Below are 24,337 nucleotides of genomic sequence, written 5' to 3'. Positions count from 1 at the left end.
CCTCCCCCTACCTCACCTCCTCCATCCCAAGATCATACCCTTGACCACATCTTTACCCATAACTGTGCTTGCATAATCTCAATTTCAAAGACCCCTCACGAACCGCCACCATCAATCAGTTTAGTTTACTATTTGAGTATCCAATTCCAAAAACCCTTTGACCCCACCCAGATCGATCCCGTCCTCTTTCCCTGTCCCTTGCTACCCCCTCAGGTCCTTACTTCTCTCCTCACTCAGTTCAACTTCCACGGTCTTTCATTACAAGCATTGTCTGCCTATGCCCTCAACTCTCTTGACCAACTAACTTCCACTCCCATTCTTCTTGCTACCTCCTGGCACAACCATGACCAGAGTGAAACCCAACACTCCACTCAGTGCACCTGAACCCGTGCAGCCAGACATGGCTGGAGAGAAGTACCAAGTCACACCAACTGTCCATTCAAGATCACCAGTCTCCCACGGTCCCTAGGTGCTGCCCAAAAGTCCTATTACATCTCCTTGGCTCGTTCACCCTCCCCTTCCTCCAGACTATTCCATCCTCTCTTTCCTCCTCTTAAACTTTCAACCCTTCCTCCCTGATCCAGACTCTCAACCGATGACCCTTATTTCTGATTTTCCCAAGAGAAGAGAAGTTATCAGAAAAACGCCCACCCACAGCTGCAGTATCTGCCCACAGAAGTGCATCTCCCTTGCTCCTGACCTCTCCGACTCAAGGGCATTCTCATTCTCCCACGTCTTCCCGGCAGCATCAATTTCCCCCCTGGACTGTAGCATCTCATCTGCATATATTATACTGCTGTTTCTCCTATTGTAAGAAAACAGTGCCTTGATCTCCCATCTCCTGCAGATAACCCGCCGACCAGAATCTAGACACGTGGCTTTACCTGACTGCCAAGGGAAGCGGGAGCCATAATCTGGCCGGGTGCCCAAGAAGAGGAAAGGGGCTTGATGAAGAGTTGTTTACCAGTCTTTGTAAATGATGAAACATGAAAGTCCTCCAAGAAGCAGTGGCCAGATGAGGAGAAGATGGTTTATCCTCCAGTACCTTATTCTGAATGAAGAGCTAGCTCTGGCCTGCCATCAGAGAGCAAGCCCTATTGCCAAACCATCAGTGCTTTCTTTTCCTCTTAGAAAAGCAAACAGTCCCACACATGCCATCCATCCCTTCAGCCATTTGCTATGTTTTTGCATTTCCAATCTGACTTTTCACTGCTCCATAAAATAAGAGGCACCTAAAAGCTTTAGAATGTGTCTCCTGTGGCTATCCCCTAAAGTTTCAGAGATCCCCACTCTGGCTCGGCTCCAGCACCAACTGGCAGTGAGAGCTGGGCTAAAAGCCTCATACTCCTCGGGCTCAGGCTCCAGTTCTGTGAAATGGGGATGAGTAACGCTTGCACCACCAAATTGTTTGAGAACCAAAGACTTGTTCATTCTCTGCTTCCAACGGTCCTCACCATAGCCCTTTTGGGGTTGAAAGAGCATAACGGCCATTGCTTATTTCACAGATGGGAAAAGTCTGAGCTGGAGGGATTATATGCCTGGCCCTGGGAAATCCCAGTAAGCAATCCCAAGTCAAGAGGTGGTGGCTGGAACTATGAGGGGATATGACACCCTCCAAGGAGGGAGGCAGAAGAGGGTGAGGAATGATGTGGAAGGAGGAGAGGAGAAAACCCATGGAGGTACATCTCCAAGTTCAAGGTTTTTTCCATGATGGTGCCTAACCCTCACTTGCTTGTCACTTATTTGCCCTGATGCTCAGCGATGTGGGTGGGAAGAGAGGACTAAGAGTACCTGGAATGCCCAGGAGCTTTCAGGTAGGAGGATGACTGAGGTCCGTATCTCTCGAGAAGTATCCTCCAAGACCACCCACGAAGGAAAAAGATGCTCTCCCTGCATCTTGTATCCTGAGCTCCAGAAAGTGGTTGTACCGGGGATGCTGTCTCTGCCCCATGGGCCAGGATGCCTTATCTGGAAAGAGAGAAGGATTTAAAAAAGAAAGGTAGCAAAATGTTAATAATGACTCCAGGTGATGGGAATACAGGAATTTGTCATACTGTTTTTGCAAGATGTCTAGAAACTTGAAAACAAAAAGTAAAAATAGAAGATTATCAGCACTCAGAAACCCCCTCACGACCTCTTCCAACCACGAGCCTCTCAAGGGAAGCCACCTTCCCAGCACCTCTGCCAAGACCAGTGTTTTGTCCATCTGCACCAGGCAGAAAGCATTCTTTCGTAGGCGCCTTCTTTCCTCCACGCGGTGTTTGTGAGATTCAGCTACGTGGCTCCTTTTCCCTTCAGTGCATTTGTCCTTATGCCTAGACTGTATTTCATTGTAAGAATTTACCATTCACGGCTGGGATTTCTGGAATGACTGACAAACTCTGAAAACACTCCCCACCAAAGAACAATGATAAAACAGTGCAAGGTAGTCAGAAAGAACCAATCAAAAACTGCAAACTGGGGAATGTAAGCTGGTGTGGCCACTCTGGAAAACAGTGTGGAGGTTCCTCAGAAAGTTGAAAATAGAGCTATCCTATGACCCAGCAATCAGACTACTGGGTATTTACCCCAAAGATACAAATGTAGTGATCTGAAGGGACATGGGCACCCGAATGTTTATAGCAGCAATGTCCACAATAGCCAAACTATGGAAGAACCTAGATGTCCATCAGCAGATGAATGGATAAAGGAAATGTGGTATATATATATATATATTGGAATATTTATCCAGCCATCAAAAAAACCCCAAAAAATACAAAACCCGAAATCTTGTCGTTTGCAACAAAGTGAATGGACTAGAGGGTATTATGCTGAGCGAATTAAGTCAGTCGGAGAAAGACAATTATCACATGATCTCACTGATAAGAGGAAATTAGGAAACAAGACAGAAAATCATAGAGGGAGGGAGGGAAAAGTCAAACAAGGCGAAACCAGAGAGGGAGACAAACCATAAGAGACTCTTAATCTCAGGAAGCAAACTGAGGGTTGCTGGAGGGGAGCAGGATGGAAGATTGGGGTGTCTGGATGATGAACACTGGGGAGGTATGGGAGCGCTGTGAATTGTGTAAGACTGATGATTCACACACCTGTGCCCCTGGGGCAAATAATACATCATATGTTAATTAAAAAAAACAAAAACAAAAACAAAAAACTGGAAATTGATCAAAGTCATATACAGTAGACAGATTCATGGCCTCCCAGAAATGCTCATGTCCTAGTCTCTGGAACCTGGGAAGAAGCCGCTCCATGTGAGGGGAGGGGATTAAGCTTATTAATCAGACGGCCAGACATTAAAGAGATTATTCTGGGTGATCTGGCTGGGAAAAGCAGCAGACCAACAGAACAGCCAGAAATGGAACAGGGAGGCCAGGGGAATGGCACAGCCAAAGTGGACAATTTTATTTTAAAAGATACAAAAGAATAGTGGGTGGCTCAGTCGGTTAAGCGTCCGACTCTTGATCTCAGCTCAGGTCTTGATCTTACGGTCCTGGGATCCTGGGTTCAGGCCACACATTGGGCTCCTGGTGTGGAGCCTACCTTATTTATTTATTATTTTTTAATTAAAAAAAACTTTTTAAAAGGTTTTATTTATTTATTTGGCAGACAGACACACACACACACACACACAGAAAGATCACAAGTAGGCAGAGAGGCAAGCAGAGAGAGAGGAGGGGAAGCAGGCTCCCTGCTGAGCAGAGAGCTGAAGGCAGAGGCTTTAACCCACTGAGCCACCCAGGTGCCCCTAAAAGAAATTTTTTTAAAAGATTTTATTTATTTTATTTGACACAGAGAGAGAGAGATCCATTTGGGGTTTGACCCCAGGACCCTGAGATCATGACCTGAGACCAAGGCAGAGGCTTAACCCACTGAGCCACCCAGGCACCCCAAAAGGGAGCCTACTTAAAAAAAAACAAAAAGTACAAGTGAATAAACAGTGAATATTTCTCCATTCCAGGCTGGTATTTTTTCCCCAGAGGTAAGCCCTGTTACTGATTCCTCATGGAGCCCTGAGGAGTATTTTCTGCTTCTGCAACCGGATGTATACAGCTCCCTCCCCTCACCCCTCCTAATGCTGCAGTCTTCTCTGCACACTGTTCTGTTCCTTCTATACCCCCCCCATTGTACAATATAATCAGTGGCTTGCAAAAGTACATGGTTGTTTTATTTTTGTTTTCAAAGATTTTACTTTGTGTATCACATTTTTTATTGAAATTCAATTAATTAACATATAGTGCATTATTAGTTTCCGAGGTAGAGGTCAGTGATCCATCAGTTGCATATAACACTCGGTGCTCATTATTTCTTTTTTAAAGATTTTATTTACTTGACAGACAGAGATCACAGGTAGGCAGAGAGGCAGGCAGAGAGAGAGGAGGAAACAGGCTCCCCGCTGAGCAGAGAGCCCAATGCAGGGCTCCATCCCAGGACCCTGGGATCATGACCTGAGCAGAAGGCAGAGGCTTTAACCTACTGAGCCACCCAGGCACCCCCTCAGTGCTCATTATTACATCAAGGGCCCTCCTTCATGCCTGCCACCCAATTACCTCATCTCTCCACCCCCGCCCCCAGCAACCCCCTCCAGCAACCTTCAGTTTGTTTCCTAGAGTTAAGAGTCTTACGGTTTGTCTCCCTCTCTTGAGTAATTTCTACAACAAGGGTGAGGCTTAAACCCATAACTCTGAGATTAAGAGTCACAGGCTCCACTGACTGAGCCAGACAGATGCCCAAGAGTACATGGTTTGCAAGACTACATGCATACCTGTAGAATCAGGTCATTTCACAAAAGGGGAAACTGAGTCCCAGAGACATCTAGAACCCTCTTGCCTCCTGTTCTGAAGCCCTTTCCTCAACAGAGAGGGTGAAATCAGCAGGGAAAAACTGCCCCTGCTGAAACATATTATGTAAAACCAATCAGTCACTGAATAAAATAAAACAAACCAATCTTTATTTGTTTGTTTTGGGAGCCTTTGGCTTCTCAGAAGGAGGAGAGGAAATCAGACCTTCCCAATACAAACTGGAAAACGGCATCCCCCTTCCCGGGGGGTCATCTGAGAGCCAGTGCCTGCCCCCCTCATAGACTGCTACCTCCCAGCCCAAACTGGGGCCAAATCCGTGGAGGCCCTTTCAGCTCTGCCGCAACAGCTGTGTGGCACGGAGCAGGTCACCTTCCCTTTCTGGGCCTTCGGGCCAATCTTCTCCAAGGAGCCCCTCTCTCCGCCTCACCAGCTGGAGTTTGTTGCTCTTCAGGGCTCCCACACACATGATTTACAACCACCCTCCCTCTGCCCCCACTTCCCCTCTCTTAAATAATCTTTAATTAACTGAGCACTTAGAATGTTCTGGGTCTACGCCAAGGATTCCTCATGGGCTGGAGTTGTAGAACAACACTGAGAAAAAGGGAGAATCTGGACACACTTGATAGATAAAGAAACAGAGTTTTCAAGAGGTCAAAGAACTTCTCTCTGTCACATAGCTGGTTACGGTTAGGGACAGAAATCAGACCAGGTCAGCTCTGCCAACTGCAGAATGACTCCAGTGGCCCACCACTTGCTTGGGCCTCAATTTTAAAGTGTCAGCTGAGACAACTTCACATCCACCCCCCAGACAAAGAGGGCCAGCCCAGAGAGGGAAAGCAGATTGCCCAAAGACACACAGCCACTGAGGTAGGGCTAAAAGTGGAACATTTCCTGAGGTCTTTTGGATATTTATCATGTGCTCAATGTTGCCGACGTGGAGGTGAAGAGAACACCTCCTGTTTGGGGCGCCTGGGTGGGTGGCTCAGTCAGTTGGGTGTCGGATTCCTGATATCCGCTAGGGTCATGATCTCAGGATCATGAGATCGAGCCCCGTGTAGGGCTCCACGCTCAGTGCGAAGTCTGCTCGTGATGCCCTCTCCCCCTATCCCTCCTCACCCCCACCCCCACTCCCACTCTCACTCTCTAAATAAAATCTTTAAAAGAAAAAATAGAACACCTACTCTTTGCACCGAAGCTGCTCGCAGATCTCATCTCTGCAATGGTCGAAGCCAGGTTCGGAGCAGTAGCTACGGGTCAGGCATTGTGTGGCTTACACGTGGGTTCTTCACAGCGATCCAGGAGGAAAGGCCCTCTTGTCCCATTTTACAGATGGGGAAACTGAGGCTTGGAGAGGGGAAGGAATAGCAGCCCTGAAGCTGGAGCTGTGACCCGACCCCAACCTATGGTCCTAACTGTCCTGCTGCCCAGCTTCTCTGGCTCGGAAATGCGCAGAGCTGGGAATGGGTCGGGAAGAGGTAGTATACAATACTTCATAATAATAATTATTATTATTATTTACAATTATTATTTTTTAAAATATTTATTTATTTTAGTGCTAGAGAGAGTGTGTGAGTGGTTGGGAGGCAGAGGGAGAGAAACTCAAGCAGACTCCCCACTGAGTGAGGAGCACAACCCGAAGCTCAGTCTCACAACCCTGAGATCACAACCTGTGCTGAAACTGAGAGTCAGATGCCTGCCCAACCGAGCCACCCAGGTGCCCCTACTTCGTAGCAATTTATCAGTAAGTTGCTGTTACTAGATGACCCTCCAGCTGAGGCCTGGGCAAGAAGAGTAGAACTTGGACAGAGGACTCAGGACCTTTCCTGGCCCTTCATCACCCCAGGGAGAGCAGCCAAATGCTTTCCTCAGACAGGAAGGTGACTCAGACATTCCTCCAGGACATTCCAAGTCCCAGAACGTCAGGACTGGCCCAACGAGCAGCTCCCATCTCTCTCCCAGAGAATGGTCTGTGGAGGGAAAGTCCTCAGGTGATTTCCCTGGCAGGGAGAGATGGGGCTTTCAGGAGCTGAGGAACAATTAGAGAAAAAAGCTCAGTCCTGGGAACCACGGAGATGGTTCTGAGGTGAGAGAGGAGGAGTGATTTATCCCAAGTCCCACGGACTTATCCAAAATCCCACAGGAGCCAGAAAGGCAGAAGCTGAGGCGAGCCTCGTCTGGGACACTGAACAGCTCTTGGATGGGTCTGCTGCTACGTGCTGGAGGCTGGGACACCACAGTGGACAGAGCCCAGGGCCTGCCTGGAAATGTTCATGGCTCGCTGTGGAGCGATGTCATAACTGGGCAAAGCCAACATGGCGTGTCCACGCCACAGTGGAAAGAAGGGGCAGCCTGGTCGTTTTGAGGAGGATGCCTGGAGCTCTGCCTGGCTCGAGGGGAAGCACTGAGCTAGGTCTGGAGGGGTGCATTTTGGGAGGTGGAGGAGGGAGGAAAGGCATTCCAGTAGGAGAGAACAGCATGACCAAGAGCTCAGAGGTCCCAAGGGCTGGATGAAGCAGCAGATTATACGAGTCGAGAGCCCACATTCTGGAGTCAAACCACTTGGGTTTGGATCCTGGCTCTATCACTTACAGCTGTGGACCTTGGCAAGCAGCCTAACCCGTTGGTGCCTATTTCCTTCTCTGCAAAACAGGGAAAACAAGAGTACCCACCCCAAAGGAGTTCTGTGAAGATTAAGTAAGTCAATCCACATAACAGAGAGCCAGGCCGAGTTATCACCTGCTACTTTCACAGGGATGATATCCGTGAAGTCCAGTGCTCTTTCCTCTGAGCTCGCCTCTATCTTGCTCCTTTGGGGCTCCATGAGACCTTCCCCAACTCTCGCCCATTGTTCAAGAACCCTGAAGGGGGCCGTGGAGAGGGGGAGATGCTGGGAATAGGGCTAGTGGAGCTTCTGGAAAACCCCGGCTGCAGGATTGGGGTCCCACCTCAGGGGTTAAGGACAAGACAGAAGAGATTCTCTAAGGAAGGTGGGGATGTAGGAATGGATGGAGCAGAGAGACGCCACCACCCCAAGGCATGCAGTGGCTCTCTTGCCTAAGGGCTCCGGAAGATGCTTGCAGGACAGGTCAGTTGGAGGAAGTCACAGACTTACGACCATCTGTAACACAGAAAGAATTTGCCTGGACCTCCCAGGCAGAGACATAGAATTCCCACAAACAGCTGGGGTGGGAAAGAATGGGCAAGAGCAGAGGGGCACCAGGGCACCCTTGAGCAGTTCAGTCCCCTCCCCTGGTCTGGGGACAGCAGAGGGTCTCCAGTCACCACCCCACCTTGACCAGCGTGGCGGTTTGGAGCCGAAAGAGGCAGCCCCCTTCTCCAGTTGACTCAAGGGTCATTGGAAGATCTCCATCAGACCCCGTGGCGGCTTTGAGGAATAGGATGTGCTCATGACTTCTGGGACGGGGACATGCCTTAAGGACACACAGGAAACAGTACTTAAGGAGAGGAAAGGGACTGCCCCAACGATCCCATTGTTGGGGGGGGGGTCCCCTGCCCTCAGGAACGCGACCTTCAGCTTCCTACGCCAGATGCTCTGCCATCTTGGTGACTTAGCTTCTCCCTGGGTCTGGATCTTTCTCTGGAGCTACTGCAGTCTCCCTAGGTCAGCCGTGGCTCTCACCACCTCACATCCCTCATGGCGCATGGGCCCTACTCCCAGCCTTCCCTCAGGAGGCCTTGGTTTCCGTGCCACTCTCTTCATGTCAGAAGCACAGTGGGGTTTGGGGACAGAGCTAACACCTCAACACACCTCCTTCCAGAGAAGAGCTTTCCCTACATCTGTCTTTTTAAAAACTTAGAAATAAAAAGTTTTTTTTTAAAAAAAGGATTTTATTTATTATTTTGACAGACAGATCAGAAGCAGGCAGAGAGAGAGGGAGGAAGCAGGCTCCCTGCTGAGCAGAGAGCCCGACACGGGGCTCGATCCAAGGACCCTGGGATCATGACCTGAGCCGAAGGCAGAGGCTTATCCCACTGAGCCACCCAGGCGCCCCTAGAAATAAAAAGTTTTAAATGAACATATAACGTATTATTTGGTTCATGGATACAGGTCTGTGATTCATCAGTCTTACACAATTCACAGCACTCACCATAACACATACCCTCTCCCAAAACTTAGAAATAAATCTAATCAAAGTTATGCAAGACCTCAATGCTGAAAACCACCAAACGTTTTGTTTTCTTTTATGATTTATTTATTTATTTATTTACTGGAGGAGGGGGCACAGAAGGAGAGAGAATTTCTAGCATTCTCCTGCTGAGAGCAGAACCCAACACAAGGCCCAATCTCACAACCCTGAGGTCATGACCTGAGCCAAAATCAAAAGTCAGAAGCCCAACAAGACTGAGCCACCCAGTCGCCCCACACTGAATGTTTTTGAAAATAAAATTAAAGAAAAGCTAAATGAATGGAGAAATATACCATGATCACAGACTGGAAGTTCAAAATTGTAAAGTCTACTTCTGACTTCTTCACATTGGTCTATAGATTTAATGTAATTCCAGTCAAAAATCACAAGATGGTTTTTACCACATTAAGACTCTAAAATTTGGGGCACCTGGGTGGCTCAGTGGGTTAAAGCCTCTGCCTCAGGTCATGGTGTCAGGGTTCTAGGATCGAGCCCTGCATCGGGCTCTCTGCTCAGCAGGGAACCTGCTTCCTCCTCTCTATCTGCCTGCCTCTCTGACTACTTGTAATCTCTGTTTATCAAATAAATAAATTAAATTTTTAAAAAAAGACTCTAAAATTTATATGGAGAGGCAGAAGACCTAAAATGACCAAAGCAATTTGAGGAAGAAAAACCAACCTGGAGGACTTACCCATCAGAGTCAAGACTTATTTTAAAACTGTTAAGCTTTGGAGCACCTGGGTGGCTCAGTGGGTTAAAGCCTCTGCCTTTGGCTCAGGTTGTGATCCCAGGGGCCTGGGATCAAGTCTCTCTCCTCAGCAGGGAGTCTGCTTCCCCCTCTCTCTCTGCCTACTTGTGATCTCTGTCTGCCAAATAAAAAACAAACAAACAAAACTGTTGTGCTTAAAAAAAAAAAAAAAGTATTGTATCAATCAATGATCCAAATGGGGGAAAAAAAATATGGATCCCCTGCCTCAAACCATATGTAAAGTCAATTTCAGATTGATTGTTGATCTAAATGTGAGAAAACTGTAAGTATTTTAGAAGAAAACAGGTAATATCTCCATGGTCTTGAACTAGGAGACAACCTCTTGACTGGGGATATTAAAAAGTATTAACCATAGGGGCAGCTGAGTGGCTCAGTCTGCCTTCAGCTCAGGTCATGATGCCAGGGTCCTGGGATGAAGCCCTACATCAGGCTGCCTGCTCAATGGAGAGCCTGCTTCTCCCTCTGCCTACTGCTTCCCCTGCTTGTGCCTGAGGTCTCATTCTCTCTCTCTCTCTTGCTCTACCTGAAATAAATCTTAAATAAATAAATAAATATTTTTTTTAAAAAGTACAAACCATAAAGGGAAAAAACCTGATTAGTTAGACTACACTAAAACTAAAATTTGTGTTCACCAGAAAACGCTGTTAAAATGGTGAAAAGTCAAAAAGTGGGATTTAAAGTTTTTATCTAGAATATATAAAGAACTCCTCTGAAAACCAATAAGAAAATGACAGACTACTTAAGGAGGGGGGAAAGGGCAGTAATGCTTGAACCAGAATTTCCCAAGGAGGATTTCCAAGTGGTCAGAAACACAATCAAAGAAAATTTGAAATGACTTTCAATTTTATTAGTCACCAGGGATATGCAGATTAAAACCAGAATGAGGTACCCACTACAAACCCATCAAAATGACCGACAAGAAAATGACAGACAATCCTAGTTGTCAGCAAGGATGTAGAGTAATGAGTAAGTTCATCCACTGCTGATGGAGAGCAACTTGGAGAAAACTAGGGAGAATTCCTCAGCAGTAGTTACTAAAGGTGAGTGTAGTCATACCCTGTGATCCAGAATTCTACTGTTAGATACATGCCCAAGAGAAATGTGTACATATGTCTACCAAGTGACATATACAAGAATGTCCACATTCGCAGAATTATAATTGTTCCAAACTGGAAACTACCCAAATGTTTATCAACAGTACAATGGATAAATAAATTGTACATTCTTTTGTTATCATTGTTGTTTTGTTCTCCGAAGTGTACAATGCAATGGTTTTTAGTAAATGTGAGGAGTTGTGCAACCATGACCACAATTACATTTTAGAACATTCCATTAGAAAGAGCCCTCACGGGACACCTGGGTGGCTCAGTTGGTTAAGCAGCTGCCTTCGGCTCAGGTCATGATCCCAGCGTCCTGGGATCGAGTCCCACATCGGGCTCCTTGCTCCGCGGGGAGCCTGCTTCTCCCTCTGACTCTGCCTTCCACTCTGTCTGCCTGTGCTCGCTCTCACTCGCTCTCTCTCTGACAAATAAATAAATAAAATCTTTAAAAAACAAACAAACAAACAAATAAATAAATAAAATCTTAAAAAAAAAAAAAAGAAAGAGCCCTCACGCTGATTTGCCATCACATCCCTTTCTCTTTCTTCAACCCCAGACAACTACTAAACTAATTACTGTCTCTACGGTTTTGTCCTTTTTTTGGAAAATTCATAGACATGGAATCATCCAATATGTGGCCCTTTGTTTTTGTCGATTTTCAGTCAGTGTAGTGTTTTTGACATTCGTCCAGGTTTGAGCATGCATCCATACTTCTTGCCTTTTTTGTGGCTGAATTACAGTATTCCGTTTGTATGTATGTCCTACATTTTGTTTATTCATTCATCCATCCACGGACGTTTGGCTATTATGAATCCACTCTTTGGCTATCATGAATAATGCCGCTCTAAACATTTATATGTAAGTCTCTGTGTAGACCTATGTTTTTATTTCTCTTTGATAAATATTCCTAGGGTTATATAGAAAACTTATATTTGACTTCTTAGGAAACTTGCCAAACTTCTCCAAATAGGATGTACCATTTTGCATTTCCATCATCAGTTTATGAGGATTCTAGGTTCATCCTTGTTAATACTTAGTATTATCCTTTTTTATTGTAGTAATTCTTGTGGTATGAATTAGTATTTCATTGTGGTTTATATCTCACTAATGACTAAAGATGTTGAACACCTTATCATATGCTTCCTGGATGTTTATACAGCTTCTTAGGGCAATATCTATTCGCTTATTTTCCCCCATAGAGTTTACTTTTAAGTAATCTCTACACCCAGCATGGGACTCAAGCCCACAACTCCAAGATCAAGAGCTGCATGCTCCACCAACTCAGCCAGCCAGACACCCCAATTTTGCCTATTTTTGAATTGGATTATTTGTCTTCTTTCTGAGTAGTGAGCGTTTTACAAAGTGTTCTCTGTGTCTTTAATCACATGCATAATTTAGGAATATTCACTTTTAGTGATTAGATTTTCTTTTTTAATTTTTTCAAGATTTTACTTATTTATTTGACCAAAAGAGGCATCGCAAGAGAGGGAACACAGGTAGGGGGAGTGGGAGAAGGAGAAGCAGGCTTCCCCCTGAGCAGAGAGCCCCATGCGGGGCTTGATTCCAGGACCCTGGGATCATGACAGGAGCAGAAGGCAGACGCTTAATAACTGAGCCACCCAGGCACCCCTAGTGATTAGATTTCCTTAACGGTGAGACACATAAAGTTGTAAATTTTGATGAAATCACTTTGTTAATTTTTTAATTTTATGGATTGTTCTTTGCTGTCATATCTAAGAAACCTTTACCTAACCCAAGGTCACAGAGATTTTCTCCTAAAAGTTCAAGGTCGGGGGGGGGGCAGAGGAAAGAAAAGAAAAAAGAAAATGAGTCTCCCAGGGGTATTTGGGTGGCTCAGATAGGTAAGCTTCTGACTCGTTTTTGGCTCAGGTCACGATCTCAGGTTTGTGAGATGGAGCGGAGCTGGGCACCCTGCTGGGTATGGAGTCTTTCCCCCTCTGTTCCTCCCCCCACAAGAAAAGAAGAATGGAGGAAAAGAAGAAAATGAATCTTCCAATCCAGAGACATGGAATGTCTGTCTGTTTATTTAGATCTCTTTAATTTCTCTTGGCAACAACTTAAAATTGTCACTGTGCAAAACTTTTTCTCACTGCATTTGTTAAATTTATTACAAAGTATCTTATTCTTTTGGATACTGTTCTAAAAGGAATTGTTTTCCTCATTTTTATTATTGGCTTGCTCGTGAGTGGTATACGGGAATATAGTTGGTCGTTATATATCGACCTTTCCTCAACCTTATAGCACTACGTTTGTTTCTAGTGGGGTTTCTAGTGAGGGTTGTTTGTTTGTTTGTTGCTAATTCCCTGAAACTATTCTGTGTATAAAACCATGTCCTCAATAAAAAATTAAAATAAAATCATGTCATCTACAAGTAGGGACAATTTACTTCTTCCTTTCCAGTCTGGATGCCTTTTACTTCTCTTTTTTACTTATTTCCTGGCTATAACCTCCAACAAAATGTTGACTAAAGGAGAGCAGAGCAGAAATCCTTGTCTCATTTCTGATCAGAGGGGGAAGGCATCTAGTGTTTTGCTATTAAGTATGGTGTTGGCTGTGGGTTTTTCAAGATGCCCTTTATCAAGTTGAGGAAGTTCCCTTCTATTCTTAGTTTGTTGAGTTGTTTTGTTTTTTTTCTTTTTAATCAGGAAAGGATGTTGGAGTTTTTCAAATTCTTACATTACGTATGTGTAGCGCCTGCTAAAATTTTTAAATATCTATATAATGTAAAAATGTGTAAAGTATTGAAATTCAGCATTTTTGTATTTTTTAAATGATATAAGAGTGACTAAGGTTTTAATTTCCTTTTAACACACTGGGATTCAAAGAAGAAAACCCTCAAAGGGCAGGAATCTCTGGCCAGAGACTTCCTGGTGTTTGCAGGAAGAGGAGTCAGAGACAGAAAGAAAAAACATACACACTTGGAAAATTCAATCCTTATTAAGAAAGGCACAAAAAGGAAAGTGAAAGCTCTCTCCCTGACCAGAGTTAATCTCTGATAATAGCTTTTTTGTGATTCATTGGTGTGTTGGGGAGGGTGCCAGATGACTAAAAACAAAAACAACAATAAAAGGAAGGAAAAGAAAGGAAAAATAAGCATGTGAACAGTTTCCATTTCATGTAACCCCTTGCATCTCTGTAGGACTTGTTCTAGCGGGTGACTGGGGTTGGTCCCAATTCTCCTTGGCCAGGAAGGCAAGCCAGAGGGCCTCCTGGAAGCAGCTTCCCTGTCTACCCTAAGTTAGAGGCTGACATCCCCAGCTGACTCCTGGGGAGAGGGAAGCCACCCAGAAGAGCCTGCCCACCCTCAGGGCCTGTCCCCCGGTAAAAAAAAAAAAAGAACTTTATGCCCTGCTTGGCCACCTGGGTCATCTGTCCTCAAAACCACAAGCATCTCCCCCGTTACACAGAGAAAGGCAGTGAGGGTTTCCAGAGCACAAATGCCTTTTTCTAACATCTTTTTTATGATAAAAGGAATACATGCTCATGGTTAGAAATTCCAACACCACCGAGAATGGGAACTCCTTTCTCATCCTTTCTCCCCAGAGTGAACTGAGGGGCCCGGTTTCTTGGCATCCTCCCAAAGCTGTCTGTCAGTTAGCCCCAGGAGGCAGTAAGGGTAATGATCCATCCCATCCTATAGATGAGAACATGGAATTTTGAAAAAAAGAAACTATTAATGCCACACAGCTGAGAAGTGGCCAAGTTGGGACTTGAACTTGACTCTCCTGCCCTCAAGTCTACAAACTCCCAAGAGTCTGTCAGAGGTATAAGCCCTGAATGGCTCCATCCCAAGTTCAGAGTGCTTTGTTGCTCCATCCCTGTCCCACACAGACAGGCAAATCCTCATGCCTGCATACAACACACACACACAGCCACTAAGCCAGCCACCGAAAATGCCCCCCCATACCCACACTGGCCAGCAGGGTGCCCTCACCCTCAAAGACACACATCCATCTCTAAACCAGCATGCATACTCACACACACTTAATCAGCTGTGTGCGATGTGCTTAAACACACTCACACACACACTCTCACTCCCAGAGACACATACTTGCACACACCCACAGACTAAGATGCTGGCCCATCCCCGTCTTCAAGCCCATCCTAGAGCGGCCACATCCCCTCTTGACCGAGCTGTCTGCAGGGGTCCTGCCTTCTTCTGCCCAATCGAATTCCACTTGTTTCCTAAGTCAGCTCTTGCATCAGTGGGTGCCACCTGTCTGCAGCCAGAGCTGGGCACCCATCCCTCTATGACCTTCCCATTCTGGCCAAGATTCTGTGGCTCCTGTTCTCACCCCACAGCCTTGGTGCCTCATGCAGTTGTGGTGAAGAACCACATGGTTCGTGGCTCCCACCTCCTATGGGTTATGGGCACAGATATCTTGAATGGGACCCTGGCTGAAAGACAAATCTGAGCCCGGAGGTAGAAGCCCAACCCCAGTGACCTTTGTCTTCTCCAGCGGCTGCTGTTTCCAAATCCCTTGCCTCAGTTTCCCCCAAGAGTTGTCAGAGGATAGAGAGCTGCATGCTCGGTCTAATTTGAGGCTCCCTATAAATGTACCTCCTTAACACAGCAGGCACGTTGGGGAGACTTCATGGAAGCACACACTCTTGCCCCCACACCTATCTGGGGCCCTTAGGGCTGGCACAGAGTGGCCACTCGATCTGGGCACTGACTAGGTAGAGAAAGGAAATGTCTTCTCTCCCACAGCCAGACCTTAGGAAAGAATCAACTCCTCTAAAATGTCATCTCGGGGATTGGAACATAGGGACTGAGGTCCTTAATGGGGGTGTGGTGAATATCTGGCGGGAAAGACTCTGAATGTAGGATTTACCCATTCATTTGCTCAATTACTATTTCTAGGGGCACCTCGGTGGCTCAGTCACTTATGCGTCTGCCTTCAGCTTGGGTCATGATCCTGGGGTCCTCGGATCATGTCCCACATGGGGTTCCTTGCTCAGCGGGAAGCCTGCTTCTCCCTCTCCTCCCTGCTTATGCTCTCTCTCGCTATCTCTCTCTCTCAATTAAATAAATAAGATCTTTTAAATAAATAAATATTTCCAGGGTGCCTAGAAGATGCCAGGTGCTGGGGATCAGTGGGGGATGAAGGGCCCAGGCAGGCCCTGCCCACAGGGAGTGTGAGGTCTGGTGGGGGCATATGTGGTCTGAGGTTCAGGCGCGCGTGCGCACACACACACACACACACACACACTCTTACAGGGAACCACACACCATCCTGGGGGGCTGCTGCACTTCTAGTGCAGATGGGGAACCTGACTTGGCTGGGAGCAGCTTCCCTGGGGGAGGGGGCAGCCAGTGGGGAGCTGAGGGCCAGGAGAAGGCAATGAAGCTGGATCTTTTTCAGGCTGTGTGACCTAGAAAACTAGTGCATCAGATTCTGCCTCATTTTTATGGGGAGCTTGATAAACCAAGACACTCACTCCTGTATCTGCTGAAGCCTTTGGAGAACATAAGAGGAGTCAGTAATGGTCTTTTTTTTTAGAGTGAAAAGTCATTTTCATGGTTTCTTTCTTTCTTTTTTTTTTAAGATTTTATTTAATTATTTGACAGAGATTGCAAGTAGGTAGAGAGGCAGGCAGAGAGAGAGAGGAGGATGCAGGCTCCCCACTGAGCAGAGACCCCGGGATCATGACCCGAGCCAAAGGCAGAGCCACTCAGGTATCCCCTCAAGGTTTCTTTCTTTTGCACTGCAAAAGTAGTAAATTTGGGGAGCATTGCTACCCCGGAGAGGCTCTGGCTGGGGCATGGGCACCCTGATTTTGTATGACTCAGCAAGGACTCCTGGGACTCCAAGAGTCCACTGTCACCTCCCAGGCCCCTGCTGGCATATCCTTACCCTCTGTTGAGGTCCCTAGGACATGAGTATTTCTCCTAGAATCTGGATCCCAGTGGCCATAAAAAGGCACTGCAGGAAACAGAAACAAAAAAAACAGTGTTCTGTTTCCTAGATAAAACAGAAACTGGTAGGCATAACAAAAGTTCAGAGGAAAATCCACAGCTATTTGAAGATGAAAGAATTTCTGGAGGAAACGTGAGAGCTCTGACTGGCTCCACACTGGTGGGAAAGGCCTGTAGCTGCTGATTCCTGTCTGTGCCCAGAATTGGGGCTCTTCTTTCCCGCCTCAGAAGCCCCATTTTGATGGGCGTGGGCATCGGACATAGCCTGCAATTCTGGGTTCCAGCATTTTGGGGACCCGAACCGATTCTACACAGCTAGGGAGATGGTTACCCCAGCCCTGGGTCCTCGTGATACATACAGAAAATGTATGGAGGCTGAATGGCAAGTAAAATACTTGTCCCTTTGTCCCACACCATCCCCAAGAACTCCTCCTTCCCCCAGCTTCCCTGGAGGAATCAGTGGCCCATCTTAACCCTCGAGTCTCCTCTATGCCACCTTTGGTTCTCAGACCCATCTTGTCTGAGTCCCACTCCCAGGCCTTTGCTCACGAGGTGCCCCCTACCTGCGATGCCCTTCCTCTCCATCCCTGTAGATCAGAACTGTCCTTTTTTGCCTTCCTTCTCTGGCATTGTTGGAGTTTTTCCCAGGGTGCTGCCTAGTTTCATTGGATAGGCTCTGATCTCCTGCTTCCCGGTGTTTTGTTGATCAGCCAGGAGCCCAGCACTGTCTGATAGAAAGATAACACAAGCCACAAACATAAGTAGATTTTCCTAGGAGCAACGCTGAAAAAGGAAATAGAAACAGCTGAAATCAATCCTAATAATATTTTTTATTTGACGCAACATAGCCAAAATATGATCTAGCCAAAATATGACCTCTTTGACATGTCATTGGCATTATAAATTAATAATAAAGTAGTTTCCATTTATTGTCCTACTTTGTTTGAAATCCTGTTTGTATATTACGTTTCTGACCCATTTCAATTCACTGCAGCCACATTTCAAATCCTTAATAGCCTCCTTGTGACTTCCATGTTGGCAGAAGAGATCTAGGTTGTATTTATTTGGGTTACATGTGGTGGAAGTTTACATTACATTGTCTTATGTGAAAAGACCAGGGATGGATGGCTTCAGGCACAGCTAGATCCAGGTTGGTACCAGAAGACTGGAGTGGAGAGGTGGAGGGATGAGCAATGGGAGGGGGAGGCAGCCAGAGTCAGCACTGAACTGAATCCAAAGGGGGCTCCCAAAGAGTACTGGGGTATCAGGCAGAACAGGAAAGCCATAATGTAGTCCTGTGGATACGTTCAAAATATTTAACGACTAGTGTGGCACCTGCCAATGAGGACTGACAACAGTATTTGCGCGGCAGCAGGCCAGGCGTTGGGGGACTCTGGGGAGTCAGGAGTGAGGAGGGGGCCACGGTGGTGGTAGGCATGCAGCGCAGTCTGCTAACCAACTAGTAGGGCAGAAGCCTACTCCATCACACGGATGTGGGCAGAGGGAGTATGCCAGGAGACCAGCCAGGGTTCTAACCCTCAGCCAGCGCCTCACCCTGTCCCCTTGCGCTAAGCAGTCAGCCTGCTGGAGAGGAAGCCCTGGGCTAAACAGGCCTCAAGCAGAAATCAAAAGCCTTTTAGCTGAAAGAAGCAGAGCAGATCGGGCCTGTGAGGGGACCTGGAGGTGCCTGAGCACCAGACAGGCACAAGGAGCTGATGTACCCATGCAAAGGGCTGAGCATGGGGGTCAGAGACAAAGAGGGGAACACAAGGGGTCATGGGGGCCACACCTGGAGAGGCTTCCTGAATTCCACCCTTGAAGGACAAAAAACCCAGGGGATTTACTCGGCCATCCGTCCATCCACCCAACCATCCGTCTGTTCATCCACTCCTGCAAGACGGCAGCTCCTGCTGTGTGAAAGGCACTGAGCTACCTGCTGGGAGGAACTGGTGAGCAAAATGGCCAAGACTCCTGCCTTTACCAAGCACAGAGCCTAGTAGGAGAGAGGCACGATGAGCAAAGAAGCCAGCAATGAGCCCAGGGGTTTCACACCTGCAAGGAGGAAGCCAGCCAGAGCGAACGGGAGATAAGACGAGGGGCCAACTTAGCGGAGACGTCCGAGCCTACAGGGGAGCGATAAAAGGAACCAGTCCTACATAAGCTGCGGGTGGGGGGGAATGGCTCCACAGAGGGAATACCAGTGCCATGGCCCCAGGAAGGAACAGGCTTTTTGCACTGGAGAAACAGATGGGGGTAGAGGGCAGGATATTGGAGGCGAGGTTAGAGATGTGAGCCAGGCTAGCTCTAATGGGGCAGTTGGTTGGGGTCTGCTGTGGTTGTGGGATCGAGGGGATGGCACTATGGACACTCTTTCTGCAAAGTCAGTTTGATAGCTGAAAACTTGCCCCACAGTATCCACCATGGGCCAGAGACGGCATAGGGCTTTATTTTTTCTAGGCTAAGGCATAATTCTCTGCCAGCACTCTACCTACTCGGCGTGCATTAACTCTTTCATCTTTACAACAACTCTTTGAGGCAGACACTATTCCTAAATCCATTTTACAGCTAGGGAACTGAGGAAGCAAGGAGCAGAGAAGCTAAGGAATTCCTCTATGGTCACACAGCTAGCAAACAGCAGAGTGGTTTCAGAAGCCACATGCTGATGCACTCGGATTAAAACAGGCTCTGTGCCCCCTTGCTTATCAGAGTGGTGAGCTACAGGGTCTGCCCCATTCCTAGGGTTCTCTTTGTAGGGCGCCCAGAGGCTCTAGAGGCATGATAAGTGATCCAGAGGACTTGGAAGTAAGCTCCTGGCCTTTGGTCCATTCTGGTCACCACTGTCCACCTGACCCATTCAAAATCAGGAAACTGGGCCATCTACCTCTGTCTCTGCCAAGGCTGGACTTGGGTGGACTGAGCCGTTCCCATCCCATCAGTGATCCATGCCTGCATCATCCCCTTCACCCCTGGGCTCCCCACTCTGCCCAAACCAGGGCCTTGGCAGGGCTTTGCTGGTGGCGCCTGATGATTTCTGTCCCCCAACCTTTGCCAAGGAAACCAGAGCCTCAACACAAATACTTGGTCATTCTGCTTGGCCTGGTTTGCTGGGAAAAACCTACCCTTTCTTTTAAGTCTCCTCCAAGAATAAAAACAGGAGTAAAAATAACATCACAAAGTCTCACTGGCCATTTGGCAACCTTCATTAGGGTATTTGGGTTTTGTTGTTGTTAAAGAAGACAATGTAAAGAAAAGCACCTATCACAGTTCTAGGCCCCCAGTAGTAGTCCAGAAGGGGTACTGAGCCAGACAAATCAGGCTCTAGTTATCTGCTGGGCAAATCTGGGTACGTTACTTGGCCTCTTTGAGCCTCATTGTCCTTCTCTGTGAAAGAGGAGCTGTGACAACCTATGTTGTGGTACTGTTAGGAACAGCAAGTGAATGGGTGTAAAAAAAGCATTCATAAAACTCGGTTTCCTGCCACTCTTATCCCAGGCAGAGGTGGTGATGTGTGCCAAGGTCACAGGGATGCTAGGATCCCCCTCGGCTGGCTGAGCACGGGCTTGCCAACTGGCCGCTAATTCCATCCACACTAACTGGGGCCGAGCACAGGAAGAGCCAGGCTGGGGCATCCCCAGATGCTGGTGGACTTCCCAGGCTGAGCTCAGGGGACTTTCCTCTTTCAGGTTGGACAAAGGCCTACAGTGGGGACTGGGTGAGGCCTGTCCCTCTACTGTCCACTGTTGATATCTAGGCTGCTGATAAGCAGGGAAAATGAGATAAACAGGATTCCTCCTTTCCCATTTTTTGGTCTTGGGGGCCTGAGGCTGGAATAGGATCCTAAAAGCCTTCCTCCAGGCCAGGAGTCTGGAACCTTAAAAGTGTGGAGGGGGGTGCCTGGGTGGCTCCATGGGTTAAAGCCTCTGCCTTTGGCTCAGGTCATGGTCTCAGAGTCTGCTCCCTGCTCTGCAGGGAGCCTGCTTCCCCCTCTTTGCCTACTTGTGATCTCTCTCTCTGTCAAATAAATAAATAAAATCTTTACAAAAAAAAAAAAAGTGTGGAGGGAGGACAGCTGACCATCCACTCAAACCTGGAAGACAGGGCTGAGCAGAGCTCCAGCACTGATCCCCCTCCAGTGAGCACTTTCTCCCAGCCAGGCCTGAGGGCAGCAGGCAGAAAGGGGCTGACTTGGACTCCATCTCCAAAATGATACACAGTCAGAAAGGTTCGTGGTATAAGGCGTGGCAGGGTGGGGGTTGTTCCAGAGGCTTCTGGAGCTTCCAGAGGACCCTGGCAAGTCATTCAGACTGTCTGAGTCTGAGCTTCCTGCAATGGGGCAGGAGTGGGGAGCTAGCAGCGCCTGACTGATGCACTTGCCTTAAAGAAAAGTTGTATCTGGTAACCTGATCCCGCCATGGCCTTAGTGACTTTCTGTCCCATCCTGTGTCCCGTCTCTCCACATCTGCACCCCAACAAGCATACCAGCCAGCCAGCAAGACTAGTTCTTTTTACCACCAGAACACACCCTGAATCTTGAATTCAGCCACCTTTTGCAGTCTTCACTACCCTGGTCTAGCCACCTCATCTCTCATGGCCTTTCCCGGGGCTCTGATTTTTCTCTTGGCTTATCACATCCCCCCCTTCACACAGCAGCCAAAGGGATCGTTTTCAAAGGATCCAGTTAGGATCACTGCCCTGCTGAAAGCACTCCAGTAACACCATCACACAGAGTAGAAAATCCAAATTCCCCTCCCTGGCAACCCAGCCCTGAGAGACATAAACTTCAGCCTCTTCCATCCTTACCCTTGTCCCACCAGCTTGCTGTCCCTCCAACAGACCACACTCCTCCCTGCCTCAGGACCTTTGCATTGGCTATGCCTTCCATGAAGAATGCCACCAGCTTTGATCTAGTCTCTCCCTTTCAAATTCAGCATCACCTCCTCAGAGAGGCCCTCCCTTACCACGCTTCCTATGAGAGCTTCTAGTCTTTCTTGATCATGGTTAAAGGAGATTGTTTTTTAGGGTAAAATCACGATTCTCATAAAAGTATACAATGAATACAAGTCAAAGATTTCTTGCAATTCATTAATTTTGAGGAAACCAGTAAGATGTTACAACTTGTTGTTGTTGTTGTTGTTTTTAATTTTATTTATTTATTTGACAGACAGAGATCACAAGTAGGCAGAGAGGCAGGCACAGAGAGAGAGGGGGAAGCAGAGCAGAGAGCCCAACACGGGGCTCCATCTCAAGACCCCAGGATCATGACCCAAGCAGAGGCTTTAACCCACTGAGCCACCCAGGTGCCCCATTACAAGTTGTTCTAAGGAGAAATCAAAGATACATGTATCGGGTGCTCAGGTGGCTCAGTCAGTTGAGCCTCCAACTTTGTATTTCAAATCAGGTCATAATATCAGGATCCTGGGATCAAGCCCTGCCTAGAACTCTGAGCTGGAGGGATGTCTGGTTAGGATTATCTCTGTCACCCTCTATCCCTTCTCCTCACTCTAATAAATAAATCTTTAAAGACACATGCATATTGGCAATCAGGAAGGATGAAATGAATTTATAAGTAGATGGGGAAAATAGTCAGTATCCAGGAGGCACTCATTAATTGCATTCCACCGCAACAAAATCCACTTACATCGCTATGGACAAGATTCATTTGTATGTAGAAGTCATGAAAAGCCCTATCAAATCAGATGGCCAGAAATGGTGCCCCAGCAGGATTGCTGGCTACCTTATAGGATACCTGGTTGCAAGTTTCCTAACACATCCTCTGTCTTGCAAGTATCAGCACCTGACCTTCTTTGACATTTTGCCATTCACCTCTGTCTTCTCTCTTTCCCTTCACCCCATGCTTGAATGTATCATGAGGACAGAAATTCTGTTTCTTAACAGCATCTAGAAGAGTGTGTGGCACATAGCAAGTGTTCCCTAAATGTTTGTGGATGCCCTTTCCAGTGTCCAGGGCAATTTGTATTTCAGGAGAAGACGCAAAAGAGGCCCTTGCTGGGGGCGCCTGAGTGGCTCAGTGGGTTAAAGCCTCCGCCTTCAGCTCAGGTCATGATCCCAGGGTCCTGGGATCGAGACCTGCATCGGGCTCTCTCAGCAGAGAGCCTGCTTCCTCCTCTCTCTCTCTCTCTCTGCCTGCCCCTCTGCCTACTTGTGATCTCTCTCTGTCAAATAAATAAATAAAACCTTAAAAAAAAAAAAAAAAGAGGTCCTTGCTGAACCCGAAGAAATAAATTCTGACACCCAGTGAGGAGGGGGCATTTGTGAAAAGGAAAGGGGATGGGGAGGTTCCTCAGCCGTTAAAGAATCAGGACCTCTGCATACCCGAGAAGTCGGACCACCCCTTGGCATCCTAAGCCCTAAGGGCCTGGAAAGGGTCCTGAGCTCGGGTTGGTAGGGAATGTTCCCTGCCTGAGGCTGCTCTGTGACACTGTCTCTGGTGAGTCAGAGGGCACTGCGGGACAAGCGTGACTCCACTACTCATAGTCTCTGAGTCTGTCCCCTGTCTCTGACTCCAGGGTCGAGGGTCCAGGGTCAGCTCACAGAAGTCACCCTCAGTCACCTTTCAGACCCAAGGTACACAGCGAGTCAGGGGCCCCGCCTCGACAGAACCTCTGTCTCCTGTCCCCCCTACTTCCCCCACTTCCTGCCCGCCTTTAGGAACTTCGTCTTCAGGGCCTAGGGACTGGGGGGAGGGGGAGCGGGTCCACGGGGGCGTATGACATCCTGGGAGGGTGGAAGTGCCCTTTTCCCTCTCGGAAATCCCCCGGAGAAAGGAGCCCTCGGGGCGCATAAGTCTTTTGGTCCCTAGACGGAACCGAGGACATGCCCAAGTCTGGGGTTATGGAGGCGCCCGGCGGAAGGTGCTGCGGGGGTCGGGACCTGCTTCCCACCGCGCGGGGGCGTGGGGACGAGGGGCGGTGGCCGGGGAGGAAACGTGAATCACCGCATGACAGAATCCAGGAAGGGGGAGGCGAGGGAAGGATTAATCCACAGACATTCCCTGCGCGCCTACTTCGAGCCAAACCCGGTTCGGGCCCTAGGGACACGGTCAGGAACACAGCGCGTATCCCGCTGTGTCGCTGCGGGACGCGGTGTGACCGCGAACCTGAATAAATGGCTGTAACACACAATGGGAAGGTGCCGTTTCGGCAAACGTGCGCAGGGAGAACGCGAGATGCGTGCTATCAGACCTTGGGAAATCCGGATTTCAACTGGTGCGGGCGAAAGCAGAGATCTCCCAGCCGGCGCGGGAAGGAAGGCGGGTTTGACGGCTTCGTGCAGGAAATACACAGGAAGTGTGGCAGATACGCCAGTCTCGAAGCCGACTTGAATTGTAAATGAATGCACGCCTGCATAAACTGTGCCCGTCGAAGGCACGCAAGCCTGCGAGTCAGAGTCCCCGATTCTCCAGCGCCCCGCGCGCGCCCTCTGCCGTCAGTCACCTCGCTGGGTCGGTCCCAGTCCCATTTCGCCCCGCCCCTTCGAGCGGGCGCGTCTTTCTAGTTCTTCCCAACACTCCGCGCGAAACAAAGCCCGCCCCCGCCCTCCCCACAACGCGGCTCTTCGCTACG

The 24,337-nt window shown here is 48.0% G+C and overlaps 1 long non-coding RNA gene across 1 annotated transcript; it reads right to left on the bottom strand.

Moving 5' to 3' along the window:
• Positions 1 to 1,388: 1,388 nt before the first annotated feature.
• Positions 1,389 to 24,150, bottom strand: LOC123391047. Its single transcript, XR_006605686.1, has 3 exons — positions 23,957 to 24,150; positions 17,318 to 17,482; positions 1,389 to 1,968 (listed from the first exon to the last, which is right to left on the bottom strand). It is a non-coding gene; the product is annotated as an uncharacterized LOC123391047 (long non-coding RNA).
• Between the last annotated feature and the right edge of the window lie 187 nt (positions 24,151 to 24,337).

Source organism: Mustela putorius, unplaced genomic scaffold (assembly GCF_011764305.1).
Source record: "Mustela putorius furo isolate JIRA1106 unplaced genomic scaffold, ASM1176430v1.1 tig00000174_pilon_pilon_pilon, whole genome shotgun sequence".
Lineage (NCBI taxonomy): Eukaryota > Metazoa > Chordata > Mammalia > Carnivora > Mustelidae > Mustela > Mustela putorius.
The sequence above is the reverse complement of the archived record's forward strand: the minus strand, read 5'-3'. Positions and strand labels throughout refer to the sequence as shown.